Source organism: Vombatus ursinus, unplaced genomic scaffold (genome assembly GCF_900497805.2).
Source record: "Vombatus ursinus unplaced genomic scaffold, bare-nosed wombat genome assembly UNPS02004405.1, whole genome shotgun sequence".
In the NCBI taxonomy this organism is placed as follows: domain Eukaryota; kingdom Metazoa; phylum Chordata; class Mammalia; order Diprotodontia; family Vombatidae; genus Vombatus; species Vombatus ursinus.
In genome coordinates, this window is record NW_020944183.1 from 47,359 (window position 1) to 64,990 (window position 17,632).

A 17,632-nucleotide genomic window follows, 5' to 3' on the forward strand; every position below is an offset into this window, starting at 1 on the left:
GAGAGAGAGAGAGAGAGAGAGAGAGAGAGAGAGAGAGAGAGAGAGAGAGAGAGAGAGAGGGAGAGAGTCCATGTTAAGGGAATGCACATACAGAGGTAGGGGGGAAGAGAGCTGGGGAGAGGAAGTGACTTGGCCAAGGTCACATATACGATGTTAGCTCTAGAGCAGCAGGAAGGGACCTTAGAGGCCAGCCCCCTCGTTTTTACAGAGGGGGAACCTGAGGCCCAGGGAAGGGAAGGGATTTGCCTGAGATGACACAGTAGGAGAGCTGGAATTCAAACCTGGGATCTCTGACTCTAAGTCCCAATCCGTTATACTTTGCTGTCTCTGTCCCGGGGTTTGACTCTGTCCTCCAAATGGAGGCTGGACTGATGCGGAAGGAATCCAGAGAGGTAAAAAAACCCCAGGCCTTGAAAGCAGACCTGGGAGGCAGGAAGCAGGCAGCCCTCTCAGATACACTCCTCCAGCATCCCTTCCAAAGGCAGGATACAGCTTAATTAGGCAATTGAAATGTTTTCCTAATTAGCTACTCATCCCCTGGTCAGGCCTGGGGAGACAGGAGGAGGGCCTCCCTGGACCCATTCCACATGCTTGAAACACACGGTAGTTACAGGCTGACTCACTAGGAAGAGTTGGCTTCGGTCACAGTGGGGGGTGGGGGGGCTATGACGTGTTTGGGGGTGATGTCGGCAGCTTCTACCCACCCAGGCTTTGAAAAGTCCCATGTGTAGTGGGTTAGGAATGGCCCAGTTTGAGGGTACTTGTGAAGGAGGGGAGGGATCCTTTTTTGAAACAAAGAGCCAGGGGCACGGAAATGGAGTCAGGTTTGCTGCCCACCAATGGGCATGGGAGAAGGAATGGCTAAGCCTTCCGGGCTGAAGGGGAGACTGGTGACACTGAACAGAGGGCAGACTTGAAGACCCAGAAAGATTGAGTCAAAATAAAGGACCCAGAGGCTTTCCAGGAGCACTTTGGGGAGCCAGTGGGGGCCTGAATTGCAGAATCTTGGGATCGATCACAAAGATGGGATTGAGGTGACTTTCAGGAAAATGAAGAATATGCATGTTCATCCGGAACTTGTCCATGTTATATATTAGAAGGAGGGTAGTATAAGGTAGAATGCTAGGTGTTGGAGTTGAAGGATCTGAATTAGAATCCCGGTTCTAACACTTACTCCCCATGTGACTTTGGGCAACTCACTGAATTCACTGACTCTCAGTTTCTTCATAGGCATAATGAAGGGGTTAGGGTTAGGTGACGTGTTAAGCTCAGTCAGCACCTTCCTGACCCAAAGGACCAGCGATTACTCTAAAAGCTAAAGAAGATGGTTGCCTTTGACCCAGAGTCTTTCTTTGGAAGAGCCCAACATTGAGTATCCAGAGCCCACCCTGGCTTCGCTGCCAACTTGCTATGACTTTTGGTAAGTCACTTCCCCCACTGGGCCTCTGTTTCCCTCTCTGTAAAATGGGGAGGTCAGACTCAGCCTCTGAGGGCTTTTCTCGATCGGCCTGTCACTCCAGGGCAATTTGAAGTTTCCCTGATTCTCTGACTCTTAGTTCTGGGCTCCAGAGTGTTGAGGCTTGGGGGCAAGGGGCCTGGCTTGCCAGGACTTCGAGCTAGGTAGTTTAAGGGCCAGAGGAGGGCAGGGCAATCCATCAGAGGGCTGGCCTTTCTGGGGAAGCAGCCCAATGGGCAGAAGCCCAAAGGAGGTGAGATTCATCTTCATGCCCCAACACAGCTCTCTTTCACTCATGAAACCCCAGGGATCCTGCCCCCTCCCTGCTCCCTTCAGAATCCTGCCCTCCGCTCCCTGACCTGAGTTCACCATAGGGCACTGGGGATTGGAAGGCCTGGGATTTAGTCCTAGCTCTGCCACTGACTTGCCACCTCGGATATATCCCTTCCCCTCTCTTGGCCTCAGTTTCTTCATCTGTAAAATGAGTGGGTTGGCTCACTAAGTTCTCTTTGAATTCTCCCATTGTGTGACTTTCTGAGCTCCCAGGTTGCTCCAGCCTGGGTTATGATCACCCTCCTCTCCTTGGCTGCCTGAGGCACCCATCACCCATCACTCCTGGATTCCTGTGAAATGAAGATGAGAGACAAACACACCCTTTCTGGTCTCCCCTCCCTCTCTTCCTCCCTCCCTCTTTCCCTCTCTCCCAACAGGCGGCCGGACAGAGCAGGGTTTGTTCTGAGGCCCAGGCTGCAGCTGCAGACAGGCTTGTAGGGTAGGAAAAACATTTCCAGCTGGTGGGCCGTCAGCCGAGCTTGGCAGCTCTGGGGGAGGTGATTTTTGCCGAAGAGTAGTGGTACTCTGTCTGCCCACACCAGGGCATTGCTCAACAGCCTTCCACCCCCTGGACCCACGCCTTTGTCTGGGCTGCAATTCTAGCTCCCCCCAGGGCTGCTTCTATTCTCTCCAGCCCACTTTGAGTCACAGAACCAGAGAACACCAGCGCATCAAGGAGACTCCAAGACCAGAGAACATAGGCGAGATACATTAAGGGGACTACAAGACCACTTAGTCTAATCCCTTCATTTACAGGGAAGGAAACTGAGACCCAGAAAAAGAAGGTGACTCGCTCAAGATCACACACTCTCTGTTATAGCCAAACTGACCTGCTTGGTTTTTATACTATACACATTACATTTCCTACCTCCGTGACTTTGCATACACGGTACCCCTTGTTTGAAATGCTCTCACCTCCATCCTGTAAAATCCCTGCCTTCAGCTCCTACAGGAGGCTTTTCCTGCCTCCTCCCACCATGATTAATATTTGATGCCTCTTGAAATTCCTATTTACGTATTTCGATTTGACATATCTATGGATATGTTACATTCCCCCAGTAGAATGTAAGCTCCTTGAGGACAGGGGCTGTCTCTTTTGTTGTCTTTGTATCTGGAGAAGCAAGCACAGTGCCCAGCACACAGCAGGTGTTTAATAGATGCTTGAGCCATTGAATTGAAGGCCACATGGCAAGTTCGTGGCAGAGTCAGGCTGGATGAGAACCTGAGTGTCCCAACCTGTTCTCACTTCAAAGAGGAGATCAATGACGATTGCTCAATTCATCTAGTCTCTCTGGAGAGCTTCCTTTCTGCCCAGCCTTGGCTCAGGGACGCTGGGGATGGGGTGGAGAGATGAGGGAGATGAGTGGAAAGCAGAGGGAAGAGATTCTAGGCAGGAGAATGGTGGATGGCGTGGGCAGAGGCTTGGAGGAAATAGTGACTAGGTGGGTCAAGGTTAGATCTCAGGTAAATTAAGGCTGGTTGGTAGACATATATGGTGAGGGGCCTTTTAAAATGTCACCCCCCCACTCCAATGTAAGTGACACAAAAGAACACTAGCCTGAGGATCTTGACACCTGAGGTCCAGTCCAGGCTGCATCGAGGAAACTGAGGCAGTTTCTCTACTCATCTGGCTTATCTACTTTCCCTCTAGTAAAATAAAAATGTTTGAAGCAGTAAAAAAGGCACACAGATTAGCCATGTTCCTTGCCAGGCCATGACTTTCAGTCGTGTGACCCTGGACAAGTCACCTCACCTATCTAGGCCTTAGTTTCCTCACTTATAAAATAAGAAGAATAAAAGTAGTCCCCTCTCCCTCCCAGAACATCAAATGAGATGATATGAAACCTCTTCAGAAAGCAGAGAGCCTTGCTCAGGCAGAAACATTTCCATTCTTAGTTTTGATTTTGTCCAAAATCAAAGTCCTCATTGTCCATAGCACAACACAGGCTCGGGTTTTCCTATTTCTGTCTCCGTCCCCATTCCCATCCCTGTCTCCATCCCTATCCTTATCCCCATCCCATCCTCCTTGTCCTTCAGGGCTCAGTTTGAAAGAAGGCTGGGAACTGGGCCCCTTCCTTTCAGCCTTTACTCCAGCCCACCTCAGGGGTTCTCTCCCCCTCACTCTCCGCCCCAGACCACACAAGTGAGCCTGCCTGGCCTTATTCCTTCTGAATGAGTGAGGCCTGGCTTCCTAGCTTCCCACTGAAGCAGAGGCTATGGAAGACCCAGAAGCTGGAGACTGAAGGGGGTGAACGAACTGCAAGGTGGTGGTGGGGGGGGAGGGCAAATGGCCAAAGAGGGGAAAATCTGGCACTGAGACGTGAACCTCTTGTAAGCAGAAGTACACCTAGTGTGTAGGGGCTGGTGAGGAGCCCAGCCCAGTAGGAGATGAGGACATGGAAAACCCGTGTACCAAAGATGAAGCCAGTAAGCTAACCCAGCAGGGAGAAAAGAGCCTTTTACTGTGCTGGCTTGGCCGGGAAATGTCAGACAATCTTATTCAATACAACCTGCCGTGTGCACATTTAGGTACTAGAGGAGGCATAAAGTTTAGATAAGGCATGGTTCTTGCGCTCATGGAGCTTACAAACCAGAATATCAGCACAGGCAGACTCCTGGGGGACCATGTGGCCACAGAGATTGGGAGTTGGAAGGGAACTGAGAGGCCGTCTAGCTCAATTTACAGGCGAAGAAATTGAGGCTCAGGGAAGGCAAATGACTTTGTCAAGGGAACACATTGAGTTGATGACAGAATAAGAACTAGTTCCTAGGTCTCTCTTACATGAGGGCTCTGAAGCCAGAAGTATAGCAGAAAAGGCACTGGTATGTGAAGTTCAAGGCCCTAGGTTCAAATCTGGACTCTACCCCTTCTTAGCTGTGTAATCTTGGGCAAGTCACTCTCCATTAATAATAAGAAGAATATAGGGCTTACTCTGTGCCAGGCACTAAGTGCTTTACAAGTATTATCTTGTTTGATCCTCACAACAATCATGGGAGGGAGGTGTGATTATTACCCTCATTTTAAAAGGATAAGTTTGAACTAGACATCCTGGGAAGTCACTCCTAGCTCAAAATCTGGGTTCCTGCTGTGTTGTAGATTGAGAGAGACCAAAGTCTACCCAGAAAGAAGATATGCATGGAGAACCCCAGAAAGGAGGGATGGGGCAGGGAGAGAGAGAGAGAGAGAGAGAGAGAGAGAGAGAGAGAGAGAGAGAGAGAGAAGGAAAGAGAGAAAGAGAGGAGAGAAAGACAGAGAAGAGAGAGAGGAGGGAGAGAGAAAGAAGGAGAAGGAGGGAGGGAGAGAAGGAAGAGAGACAGAGAGTGGGAGAGGGAGAGAAGAGGGAGAGAGAAAGAGGGAGAAGGAGGGCAGGAGAGAAAGAAGAGAGACAGAGAGGGGGAGAGGGAGAAAGAGAGAGAGAGAAGGAGAGAGAAAGAGAGGGAGAGAAAGAGAGAGGAGAGAGAGAGGAGGGAGAGAGAGAGGAGGGAGAGAAAGAAGAGAGAGAGGGTGAGAGGGAGAGAGAGGGAGACAGACACAAAGACATAGAGACAGATATGGGGGAGAAAGAGATGATGAGAGAGATACAGGGAGAAAGAGACAGAGAGAGATAAAGACAATGACAGACAGAGGAAGAAGAAAAAGAGGAAGAGGAAGAAGAAAAGAGACAGAGAGGTCTATACAGAGATAAGAGTGAAGCAATGATAGGGAGAGAAAAGTCTGAGAGAGAAGAGCAGAAAGAAAGAACCAGAGGAAGACAGTAAGAGATGGAGAGAAAGAGAAGAGCAAACATCCATCTGGGCCCGGCAGGCAGGGCCCTGGTTAGTGGAGCCAGCTCTGGCCTAATGACAAGGCCTCCTTAATAGGCTCCAGTCCTGGAGTGGAATGGGAGCCTCTAATCCCCTGCCTTGCCCAGCCCCTCTAATAAGTAGCCTCTTCCTTGACAGCCTGTCCTACCCATTGGATTGTACCGCCTCCAGTTGCCAGCTGGCCTGGGTGGGGTATGGGGAGGTGGAGAGACTGCCTGGGGATCTGCCTTGGGGATCCCTCTCCATACTGGGGCCAGCCTTGCCAGGATTGGGGGGTGGGGTAGATGGCTCTGGTCAAAGCTGGCCTATTCCATGGGAAAACCATAGAACCAAAGAATGTCAAAGCTGGAAAGGCTCTTCAAGGTTGTCTGAGGCCAGACTGAGGCCCAGAGATGGGAGCTCTTTGCCTCCAGTGCCTCCCTTCTCCACTCCATCCACCACACAGCTGCTAAAATACTCTTCCTAATATGCAAGTATCATCATGTCACCCTCTGCTCAAAAGTCTTCAGTGCCTCCCCATTATCATTATTTATCAAATAGAGTCGACACTTGTGATCCCAGCATTTAAGACCCTTTCCAGTCTGGCTCCAAACTGCCTTTCTAACCTTATCTCCTTCATGTATTATGTTCTAGGCAACCTGGGAGACTCTCCCTAACCATTCCATTCTGTCTCAGTGCCTTTGTCCATATCATCCTCCATCTGTAAATGTTGAAACCCCTCCCTTCTTTCAAGGTCCAATCAGGCGCTACCTCCTCCATGAAGCATTCTTCCCATCTCGCCTTTGTGCTCCTTGCATTCTGCTTCGTAGCAAAGTTATTGGTAAAGGTGGCATCCTAATGAACACAGAAGCTCCTTGAGGCTGGGACTGTGTCCTGTATCATCCTTGTTTCTTCCTTCTAAAGTGCCTAAAATAAGTGCTCAATGAATATTTGTTGGATTGTTAAATCGCATTGAGAAGAGACATCACTATTATGGCAGAACAGGCTAGAATTCTGGGCCAAATCTGATGACAATAGGGATAAATGTAAAGTCAGACACTAGGGTTCAAAAAATCAACCTCACACATGCAAGATGAGGGATCTGTGGGTAGGTTCATCTGAGTTCAATTCAATTTAATTCAGCAAGCATTTATCCAATGGACATCTGCTCCAGGGGTGGGGAACCTTCGGCCTTGTGACCACATGTGGCCTTCCAGGTCCTCGGGTGTGGCCTTTTGCCTGAATCCAAGTTTTATAGAACAAATCCTTTTATTAAGGAGGTTTGTTCTGTGAAGTTTGGATTCAGTCAAAGGGCCACACCTGAGGACCTAGAGGGCCACGAGGCCACAGGTTCCCCACCCCTGGCTATGTACCAAATACTGTGCTCAGTGATGAGGATATAAAGTCAGAAATAATCCCTGCCCTCAAGGAGTTCATATTCTACCGGGGGAAACCAACGCATACACAGACAAGTAAATATCAAATATGTGCAGAGTTAAGTAGAAAGTGATGGATGAGGTAGAAAACATTAACAATCATGGAGATTAGGGACAGCTTTGGAGGTCCCTCTAGCCTTGAGATTCTGTGAACCTCCCACCTAGCTTAGAGTGGCGCATATCAAATGAATGGAATGGACAAAGGGAAAGGTGTGACCACCATGCCACTCTCTGGAATGGGAATTTAGAATAGCTGGGAAATTATACCTTCCTGCAATGCTGGTTTGTACAATTACAGGCAGAGTCTGGGAAAGATGGAAAGAGAGGCCAGGCCATTTGGAACATCAAGTTAGTTCTTTCCCTCCTAGGGCTAGGATTCTTGGATTCCTTCTGGGATCTGATTCTAGGATTTTGGAGTTCCGTGATTCTGTTGTTTTTCATTTTATAATTCTAGGAGGCTGCCATTCCCTAATTTTAGCATTCTAAGATTTTGTCAGTCTCTTATTCTAGGATTCTGAGATCCTGTTGCTCTTTGAACCTACAATTTCACTGTTCTCTCAATTTCCCAGTTCTGTGATTTTGCTAGTACATGCTTAGCTAGTACATGATTCTAGAATTCCGAGCGGCTGGGATTCAACACTGCAAGGAGCCAAGGGGAGGCAAGCACTGGCTTTTCTTGGATGACTGAGAGCCTGTGTACCCTGAGCCAGCTCTGTCTCTGGGGGCTCCAGCGGAAGCTCTGTCTGTCTCACCCTCCCACCAGTTCCACCTGCATGGCCAGAGATGATGGAGGTGGTCAGCCTGGCAGCCCACACAGGAAAGTCTAACATGACACACCATACTGAATGTTCACAGTCTAGCTGTCGGAGGAAAGGGTATCATCTTACACACTTCAGGCCCCCCAAGGAAGAGCTCACCAGTGAAGATGGGCCCTTTTCCTCCCAGTTGTCTCCCAGTAACCTAGAGGAGTTATACCAGTGCCCGGAGGGCACATCTTCTTCCTTTTTGCCAAAAATGTGACTTATAAGGCAAATCTTGGTAAAGCAGATTCCATTTTCCTATTGACTTCCCTTATTTGTTTTGTCTGCCTTGGAGGAAAGAATATTTGGCCCCAATCAACTTTTTCTCCTTCCCCACCCCCCATCCCCAAGTTCTTGAGACACACACGCACACACACATACACACACACACACACACACACACACACACACATACACACAGAGGCCTTTGAGCCTCTCCCCACATACCAGACTCATTTCCACCTCTGCTATCTACCTGTACCAGGCACCAAGCACACATCAGGTGCTTAATCAATGCAAACTGAACCAATAAACATTTCCTCTATGCCTTTGATGTTCAGGGTCCTCTTGCTAGGACTGGGGATAGGGTGGGGAGGAGCGGGAGCACAGGCTCCGGCCTCAAGATTTTACCACATCTAATGTCTTGTCTTGTTCTCTGAAGTAGGAGTGAGGAATGCTGTGGGTCTCCCTGGCGAGCTCTCTAAAGCCAGGGCATGGGTCTCCTTCCTCCTCTTTAGTCTCCTTAAAACAGGGGTGGGGAACCTGAGGCCTCAAGGCCACATGTGGCCCTCTAGGTCCTTGGGTGTGGCCTTTTGACTGAGTCCAACTTTTACAGAACAAATCCTTTTATTAAGGGGATTTGTTCTATGAAGTTTGGATTCAGTCAAAGGGCCGCACTTGGGGACCTAGAGGGCCACATGTGGCTTCGAGGCTGGCTGCAAGTTCCCCACCCCTGCCCTAGAATCTATGGTGGGGAACATGGGAGATGCTCTGGTAAGTCTTGTTGGTGAGTTCGGAAAATCCCAACTGTGCCTCCCATATGTGATCCCTCAGAAGGGCCTGTGGTGGTTGCCCCTGGCACATGATAGGGGATGGGCCCTCAACTCCGAAGAATTGCTCCCTTAACTCCATAGAGGCTTGTTCCCTGTCCTCACTACTTTTCACCTGGAAATTACCATTAGGTAATGTGATGTGTCAATCCTCCCTTGTACAGGGAGCCTCTTCTCATCTCTCTTAATGTCAACACCTTCCCTCAGAGCCTAACTCCAACCTACCCTGGCTATAGCTTGTGGTCCGTGGCTGTTTGCACGTCGTGAGCTCCTTGAGAGCTCAGACGGTCTTTTGCTCTTTTTGTGCCCCCTAGTGCTTAGCACAGTGCCTGGCACACAGTAGGAGATTAATAAATGGTTGTTGACTGACTGGTGCCAGGCTGCAAACCCCACTTTTCCCAGCAGGTACCATCGTTTACCATGAGTGGAAAATTCCTCACCTTCCATTATACAAAGTCTACTAAATGCCTTGATTTTCCCAAGTTCAAATTTCTTCAAGTTGAGTTTTCTTAACATAGTTGGAGGGCTATCTGAATTTAGGGCCTTGTCAGTTTATCTTCTTAGGTCCCTAAATGATGATGTCCTGTTACAGGAAGAACCCAGGGAGGGAGGGTGGGCCAGGGTGGGCTGCTAAGGAATCGTTTGTTATTAAGGGGAGCTCACTTGGGACCAGTTCAGACTGGCAAGAGGCCCAGCTCAGTCTGCTGTGAGTCATCCTAAAGAGAACAGCTAAGTCTTTCCTTGGACAAAAATGTGCCATAGACATATAGAACTATAGAATGAGCCCTTAGAGAATGTTGAGTCCACTCCCCTATTTGACAGGTGAGGGGAAAGAAGCCAAGAGAGAAGTCGCAGAGGGTTGTGGAAAGAGCTCTGGATTGGATTTGGTAAGTCACTTAACTTGTCTAGGTCTCAGTTTTCCTGTCTCTAATATAAAGGGGTTGGACTAGATAGTCTCTAAGAGCCCTTTCAGTTTTAAAGCCTCTGATTCTATGGCTTATCCATGGTCACACAGCTAGTTTGTGGCAGAACCAGGATGAGAATTCAAGTGCCCTTACTCCCAGGCTGTCCCTCAGGTCCCCTGATTCCCAGGCTGTCCCTTAGGTCCTCTGACTCCCAGGCTGTCCCTCAGGTCCCCTGACTCCCAGGCTGTCCCTCAGGTTCCCTGACTCCCAGGCTGTCCCTCAGGTCCCCTGATTCCCAGGCTGTCCCTCAGGTCCTCTGATTCCCAGGCTATCCCTCAGGTCCCAGGCTATCCCTTAAGGAGGTCCCCTGAGTCCCAGGTCCTTAACCCCTTTGTGCATTCAGCTATCACCGCTTATTGAATATAAAGGACTGTACTTCTCAGGTGCTTTAAAATCAATCAATCAATAAGTCCTCATTGAGTGCCTATTATGTATAAAGGAGTTTCTGTGCTGGGCTTGGTGAAGGATCCAGGAAAGCAGACATGATCCCTGACATGAAGGAGACCATAGTCTATGGGGGAAATACCCACATTAACCAGTCAAACCTCAATGGCATTGCTGTCCCAAGGCTGAATAGGATTAAGGTAAGCCCAATGATTTACAGGATATAAAGGCTTAAACCTCAATTGGGTGTGTATGTTGTGGAAGGGATGTGTGGAGTGTGAAAAGGGCATTGAACTAAAGGTAGATAAGGAAGGCTTTCTGGAAGAGGTGGGACCCAAAGAGAAGGAGAGGAGAGGAGGGAAGAGGGGTTCCTGGTACTGGGCTCAAAGAATGGAGGCAAGAGTCTGATAGAAGTAGGAACTCAGGGTGTGTGGGGGGAAAAGGATAGGGATGAAAAGATAAATCGAAGCCAGAGAGTGGAAGACCTGGAATACCAAGGTAAAGAATGTGTATGTTCTCCTATAATCCATAGGGAGCCATGACACGCTTTTGAGCTGCTTTGGGAGGAGTCTAGAGGTCTGTGAAGGGAGTCTTGATGGAGAAGAAACAGGGATTGGGGTGGAGTGAGTTTGTCCTAGCCCAGGACTCATTAATTAGTTCTTCCCTTTATTGAAAATTAACTGCGCACAGGGACTGTGTCCCCGTGAGAAGGCCTCCGCCAGGACGGGGATGGTGAGGCATCCCTGCCTCCAGCACCCTGTCAGGCTCCCCATTTTGTGTGCTGCCCCTCCTGGCCCTCTCTTCATACTCCAGCCAACCGGCCCCTCTGCTGGTCTCTCTCCCCACTGAGTCGCAGGCACAGACATCCCTTGTTCCAGCCAATTAGTAGACCTATCACTTGCTTTGGGAGCATAGGCCTTGAGTGCAAAGCCTGCTTCTGCCATTGCCTACCTGTGTGACCGAGCAAATCACCTTGCTTTGGCTTCTGTCTCCTCCACGGTTGGACACAATAGCCTCTGAGGTCCTGTGCAGCTTTGGATCTATGCTCTTTTGATACTTTGAAGACTCCCCCGCCCTCGACACCTATCCCAGCTCCTTAACATGTTGGCAAAAGCCTCTAAACTGAAAGCCTAAAGATTGATCCTTCTTCAGGCTTAGCTATGAGCTTGGGGGGAAGGCAAAAGGGAGAGACAGGGAAGTTATCCTTTCTGGCCAGAAGCGATAGCCTTTCCTCTCTATCAACAGCAGCTCAGTAGGGCCTTCAGATTGCTCTGCCCACTCCCCCAGGACTTGAAAAGGGAACCCGCTTCCATCTCAGCTTTTTCAGTTTTCTTCAAGGGTGACTGTCCAGAAGCATGTAGGTTGCTCTCATCCCTGACAGAGAGCAGCCTAGGACCCACTTTGATTCTTACTGACCACCCCTCCCCCTTGGCCTCACGCTGCCCAAAGCATCCCCTGCAACATCTCAGGTGCCCTGCATGGCCAAGAAGAGGCCAAGTTTGACCCAAAGTTTCTAAATCAACTGGACAAAAATACACCATCTCATCAACTTTTCTGTTTCCCTTCAGGCCATGGGGGCCCCAGGGAGACTCATCAGCCTTTGGAGACCTTTCCCCTTCCTCTTAGCAGATGCTTCCATTACATCCCAGGTTCATAAACCAATGCTGTCCCAATGTGGAGCCCATCAGTGGCATGGCGATGCCTGGGTACCAGGAGGGCCCCACGAACAGTTTCCACATTCACAGCCCTAGTTCTAGCCCTCAGACTCGCCCCTGAATGGAGACAGGGGAAAGGGATGAGCGTGGGGTTTCTGCCACTCATCTCTGTGCCCTTGTATTCTTCCCACCCCTGACCCCCTCCCCCTCTTCTCCAGGATCTCAGGGAAGAACGGAGTCACAGGTGTTTTGGCTGGGGTAAGACTCAGCTCTCATTAGTGTGTCTGGGAATGCTGTCTAGGGGGTGGGGAGGGGGGCCTGGGAGTGGGCCAAGAGTCGTTTAACTCTTCCCCCCTGGGCGGGCCCTGCCCTCCAAACATGCTGGCCTCCTTTCCACAGCTGTCAGGGTTTTAAAAGGTAGGGAGGTGGAAAGAAAGGCCAAATTGGGCCCATAATGGGAGGGCACACAAGTCACACTTTCCCTTCTGTGACTTTTTTTTTCCATTAGGAGGCCCGGGTATGGGGCTGGCCAGGGCCAGGTTTGGCTAGGGCTGGGACCGGCTGGAGACAGGACAGATTAAGGTTGGATTTCAGCCTCCTTTGATGGTTTCCCCACTCCCTTTCCCCCTCTTCAGGGCTAGACCCTGGGGCACATAGATGTGTGAGTACAGGCATCTGGCTACCCCTTGGCTTGGGGTAGGGGCACAGGGAGGAAGTCTGGCTCAAGGTAAGCAGCAGGCTCACTTTCACAGAGGCTCAGGGAGAGGAGACGACTTGGGCTCCCAAAGCAGGTCCCAGCTAATGGCCCTAAAAGAAGAGGGCATCTCCTCTGCCTCCCCCCCATCAACTTTTTAGCACTTGGATTTCTGCTTGCAGAGTAGCTCTGGGCCCACTCCCAGGCCCCCCTCCCCACCCCCTAGACAGCTCTGGATTAACCAGAAGAAAGCAAGGAAAAGTCCTAGTCTTACAGAAAGCTACCCAGACTCTTGGATTGGCCCACTATTTCATGGATGGGAGAGCTAAGTCCCACCCCAGGCTAAGTTTGGAAGTCTCTTTATCACTCCCAACTCTGCCTGTCTCTCTTCCTTTTTTTCTTCATTCTTCCTCTCCTTCCTTGTCTCTTTTCCTCTCTTTCTATTTCCCTAAGCTCCCTCAACAATGCTGGGAGACATTGCTCAGCAGCTTTCAGGCTTCACTTTCTTCCTCTGTCAAATGAAGGTGTTGGGCTAGTAGGCCTGAGATCCTTTCCAGCTCTCAATTTAAGAGCCCATAATCCTGTATCTGCTCTTGTATCCTGTATCACTCTTTTGGGTGACACCCACTGTGAGGTCTATAGGAGTTGACTAAGGAGAGAGGCCCAAGATGGTGTCCCAGGTGGGGTGGTGTCCTGGAGGAGTGGGCCAAAGTATGGAGGCAGGAATAAGCCTGGAGAGGGGGTAGCTAGGTGGCACAGTGGATAGAGCACTGGCCCTGGAGTCAGGAGGACCTGAGTTCAAATCTGGCCTCAGACATATAACACTCACTAGCTGTGTGCCTCTGGACAAGTCACTTAACCCCAATTGCCTCACAAAAAAATGGTTAAAGGAATAAGCTTGGAGAGAGTATGTGTTTGTTGGTGTTGGGGGCCAGTGTTTGAGACAGTGAAGAAATGAGAGGCTCCTGGCTAGGGTGGAGAAGGTGTATGGGGGAAAAGGAGATGGTGGTTGGGTGGGCCCACCTCTTGAGGCCATTCCCCAGTTTTTCCTCACCCTTAAAGAGGAAAGCTGCTTTGCTTTTAGTTCAGGGCAAGACCTCAGGCCTATTAAGAAGTCAGGCCTCTCTTCTATGAGGTTGAAGCCATTACAACAGAAATCTCTAGGGATTCTAGCATGGCCAGGTCCAGAGGGGAATGGTCTACAGGCCACACCCAGAGGCTCTGGGGAAAGCTCCAGATTCTCCCACACTTCCTCCCTCTGCTGGGAGTTTGACTCAGGCAACATGAGTTCAGCCCAGAAAAGACTGAGAAAACGAAGTGGCCCTGGTGACCAGGTGCCCTGGGAACTGTGAGCTGATCGCTGAGGCCGATGTTCACTAAAGTTAGAATCAGAAAGCTGTGCCTTGGAACCTTGTTCTTTTCTAGGTATTTGAAAGAAAATGCCAACTTTGGGCCAAATGGAGAAAGAAAAATGATTTTTTTAAAGTGGTAGACTATGCAGAATTGCTCCTAGTGGTGGGGTGGTGGTGAGCAGGCCTTGGATTGTGTGTGTGTGTGTGTGTGTGTGTGTGTGTGTGTGTGTGTGTGTGAACCCAAAACGGAGACAGTCTGGGGTGGGGGCACTGACCCCTCCCTCTCTGAGTCTTCCCCCAATCTTCTCAATGACCTCTGCTCCCATGGCTTACTTACTGTTCCCTCACTCTCTCCTTTCCCCCTCCACCTTAGCTTCCTTCAAGGCTCAATTCAGGTGCTCTTCCGATTGAAGGCGTTCCTGATCTCCTTGTTTGTTAGTGTGTGCTCCCTCTCCAAATTACTCTGTATTGACTTATGGTGTCTTAGATCTCTGGAGTTCCTGCCATGAGCCGGAGAGCCAGAGCCCTGTGTGGAGATCTACCTGGGGCCTGGAGGAGAAAACCCGGGAAGCCTTGAAAACAAAGCTTAGATGAGCTAGGGTTGAGAAGGGGCTAGTTGCTGCTTACCCAGACCAGACACTGGCTTAAATGAAAGCAGATGAGACTGTGTTGGACCAGAAGGGAAAACTTCTAGCGTGTATAGAGAATGAGGGGCTGAAGGAGGGTACAGACTTCTGTCTCCATCAGGAAACCATCTCTGAGCACGCCTGTCTCCTTGTGTTCCAAGGCCCCAGCCTGAGATGCTGGATCTGGGCAAGAAACTACTCTGGCCATCCCTTACCACCCCCGAGCCCTTGGCCACAAGGAGGATGCCATAAGAGTGTGGCTGGCTCAGTGTAGACCCCACCCCTGCTGCTGGGAAACTTCTCAGAGTATGTGCCCAGCGAAAGGAGATCGTCCTCAATAGCCAAATAGAGAGAGAGCCTCAAAGGCTGCTGGGAGCTGTGGGTTCAAGGAGTCTGGGCTCTCTCTGAGCATTGGGGGGGGTGTAGAAGGCTGGCAACATGAGCTTCTCCTGCTTGCCACCTCAGCAGAGCCTCCGCCAGGTTCCCCCAGCCTCAGGCTGCTGGTTCCAAGCCAGGGCCTGGCAGGCAGCCCCTTGCTGGGGAGCTTGGCATCCTGGAACCCAACTCCTCAGCCCACTGGCCCACCTACGGGGACTGACTGGACCAAAGACTCTAGTGCTCCCTAATGATTGGTGGGACACACCCTTCACACATGTGCCAACCCAACCCAGATATAGATACACGCGTTTTTTCTTCTTATTCTCCTTCTAAAGGTGGGCTGAGGCACCTCCCTTCCCATCCACTACTCTAAGATGACCCCTTACCTGTGAATCCTCCTTTACAAGGAAAACACATTCTAGTCTTGCCTTTCCAGAAAGATTCACCCCAGACTCCTGGGTTCCCTAGTGTATGCAAGAGAATGACAGAGGAATTGGGTCCTGGGGGGAGTCAATAAATCAGCCAGTAAATCGTGGGGGATCCAGGAAGAATGGGAAGGCTGAGTGAGGCTGGCTGGGCCTGCCTTTCCATACTTTCCTGCCCCCAGTGAACTGAGATTACCTTGGGCCTCACCTGGGTGAGGTAGAAGGAACCAGGGGCGGGGCATGGGGATCCCACTGCCCTTGAGAAGCCTCCTATCATTTCTTCAATATCTCAATGACCACTGAGCCAGCCAGCTCTGCCTACATGGGCATTTTGGGGAAGGGCTCTCATTTCCTGGGTACCCATCACACTCCTCAACTAGCTGCAACTCATCTGGTTCACCAGCTCACCCCCACGGGACTGGGAACCCTTGGACCTCTAGTCTTCCTCTGTTTGTTGCCTGTAAGGTGAGACCTGTCTCCTCGACCAGGCTGGGAACTCCCAGAGGGCCATGCCTCTTCTTTCTCTAGGACCTCGAGCAGAGTGGAGTCAGGGCTGGGTCCTTGTTTGCAGCCATATTGGATCGAGCTGATGGACATTTGCCATCACGGGGCCCTGGATGGCACCACTAATGGAGAGGGAGGCCCCCAAGCTCTCAGCCCTCCTGGGAGGGGGCCCAAAACAGAGCTCTTCCAGCCTCTCCCAGCTCCACCCCTCCCCCTTCTCATCCTAGAGAACCTTGGAGGCAGCTGCATCTTGGCTCAGTTCAGACTGGTCCCCTCTCCCCTCCCATGTAGAGAAACCTCAGCCAGACTGACCCATGAGGCAGCCAGGAGGACTGGCAGCCTCTTGGAAGAAGCCTTCCAATTCCCACCCCCCCCCCCCCTGCACTGGCTGAAGGGGTATGAGACATTCAAGCTCAGAAACAGGCTGGTCCTCCCCAATCCCTGGGAGGACTCTCAAGGCCAAGAGCAGAGCTGGCAAAATGGCCCAGACCTGTAGCCTCATCCCTCTGTGCCCAGCCCCCTTCTGGAGCCTGAAACCCCCCTGCTCCCTCTCTCCATTGCTGTAGCCTCTTAGGAAAAGAGTCGGTAGATTTATTCCCACTAAAGGATAAGGGTGATATGACTTAAAGTGTGTGTGGGGAGTTAACAGGAAAGTGTTCATGCAAGGGACCTCAGGTAAGGTGATAATTTTGGTGAGAGAGGGGGGTTATATTTGTTTCATCCTTCAAAAGTGACTCTTTGCCTTGCTTTTATAATGACACCCTTCCAGGTGGTCCTAGAAGGGAAGGCCATCCCTCTTCCCAACTGAGATACCCAAGAAGTTCCCTGGGGGAAAGGCTAGGTGTCATTGAGCAGGATGAGCTATACATCTGAGAAACTTTCCACTGTTAGGGCTCTGGAGGCTGGGAGAAGAAGGGAGATCAAAGGAGCCAAAGAGGGAGAGGAAAGGAGGAAGAAGAAGAAGAAGAAGAAGGAAGGGAGAGAGAGATAGAGCTAGAGACAGAGACAGAGAGATAGAGACAGAAAAAGTGAGGGAGAGAGAGACAGAGAGGGAGGGAGAGAAAGAAAAAGGAAGGGAGGTAGAGACAGAGAAAGGGAGGAAGAGAGAGACAGAAAAAGGGAGGGAGAGACAGAGAAAGGAGAGAGAGAGAGTCAGAGGGAGGGAGGGAGACAGAGACAGAGAAAGAGGGAGAGGAGAGAGAGACACAGACAGAGAAAGAGAAGGATGGAGAGAGACAGAGAGACAGAAAGGGAGGGAGGGAGACAGAGACAGAGAAAGGGAGGAACAGAGAAAGGGACAGAAAGGGAAGGAGAGCAAGACAGAGAAAGGGAGGGGGAGGAGAGAGAAAGAAAGAGAAATGGAGGGATGGAGGGAGAGAGAAAGAGAAAAGAAGAAGAAGAAGAAGAAGAAGAAGAAGAAGAAGAAAGAGTGGGAAACAGTAACAAGAAAAGGAGAGAATAGGGAAAGAAGGATCTTAGGACTAGATGGCCAACATTCACATTTTACAGATAAGGAAACCGAGGCTCAGGGAGGTTAAGTGATTTCCCCAAGGTCACATAGGTAGTAAGAGTTAGAGGAGGTACTTCAACTTCAGAGCCAAAAAGAAGAAAGACAAGAGAAAGGGAAAGGGGGGAAGGGAGGATGCGACAGAGACAGGAAAAAAAAGTGAAGAGGGGTTGGGAAAGAATGAAAGGAGAAGGAGCCAAAGAAAGACGGAAAGAGAAGCAGAGAGGGAGGGGAGAGAGGGGGAGAGAGAGAGAGAGAGAGAGAGAGAGAGAGAGAGAGAGAGAG

At 50.4% G+C, this 17,632-nt stretch overlaps 1 protein-coding gene across 2 annotated transcripts in view; it reads right to left on the reverse strand.

The window, feature by feature from the left end:
• Nucleotides 1-17,632, reverse strand: part of BGN (biglycan) — a 29,413-nt gene that overhangs the window by 11,006 nt on the left and 775 nt on the right. The gene's annotated exons all lie outside the window — the stretch shown is intronic.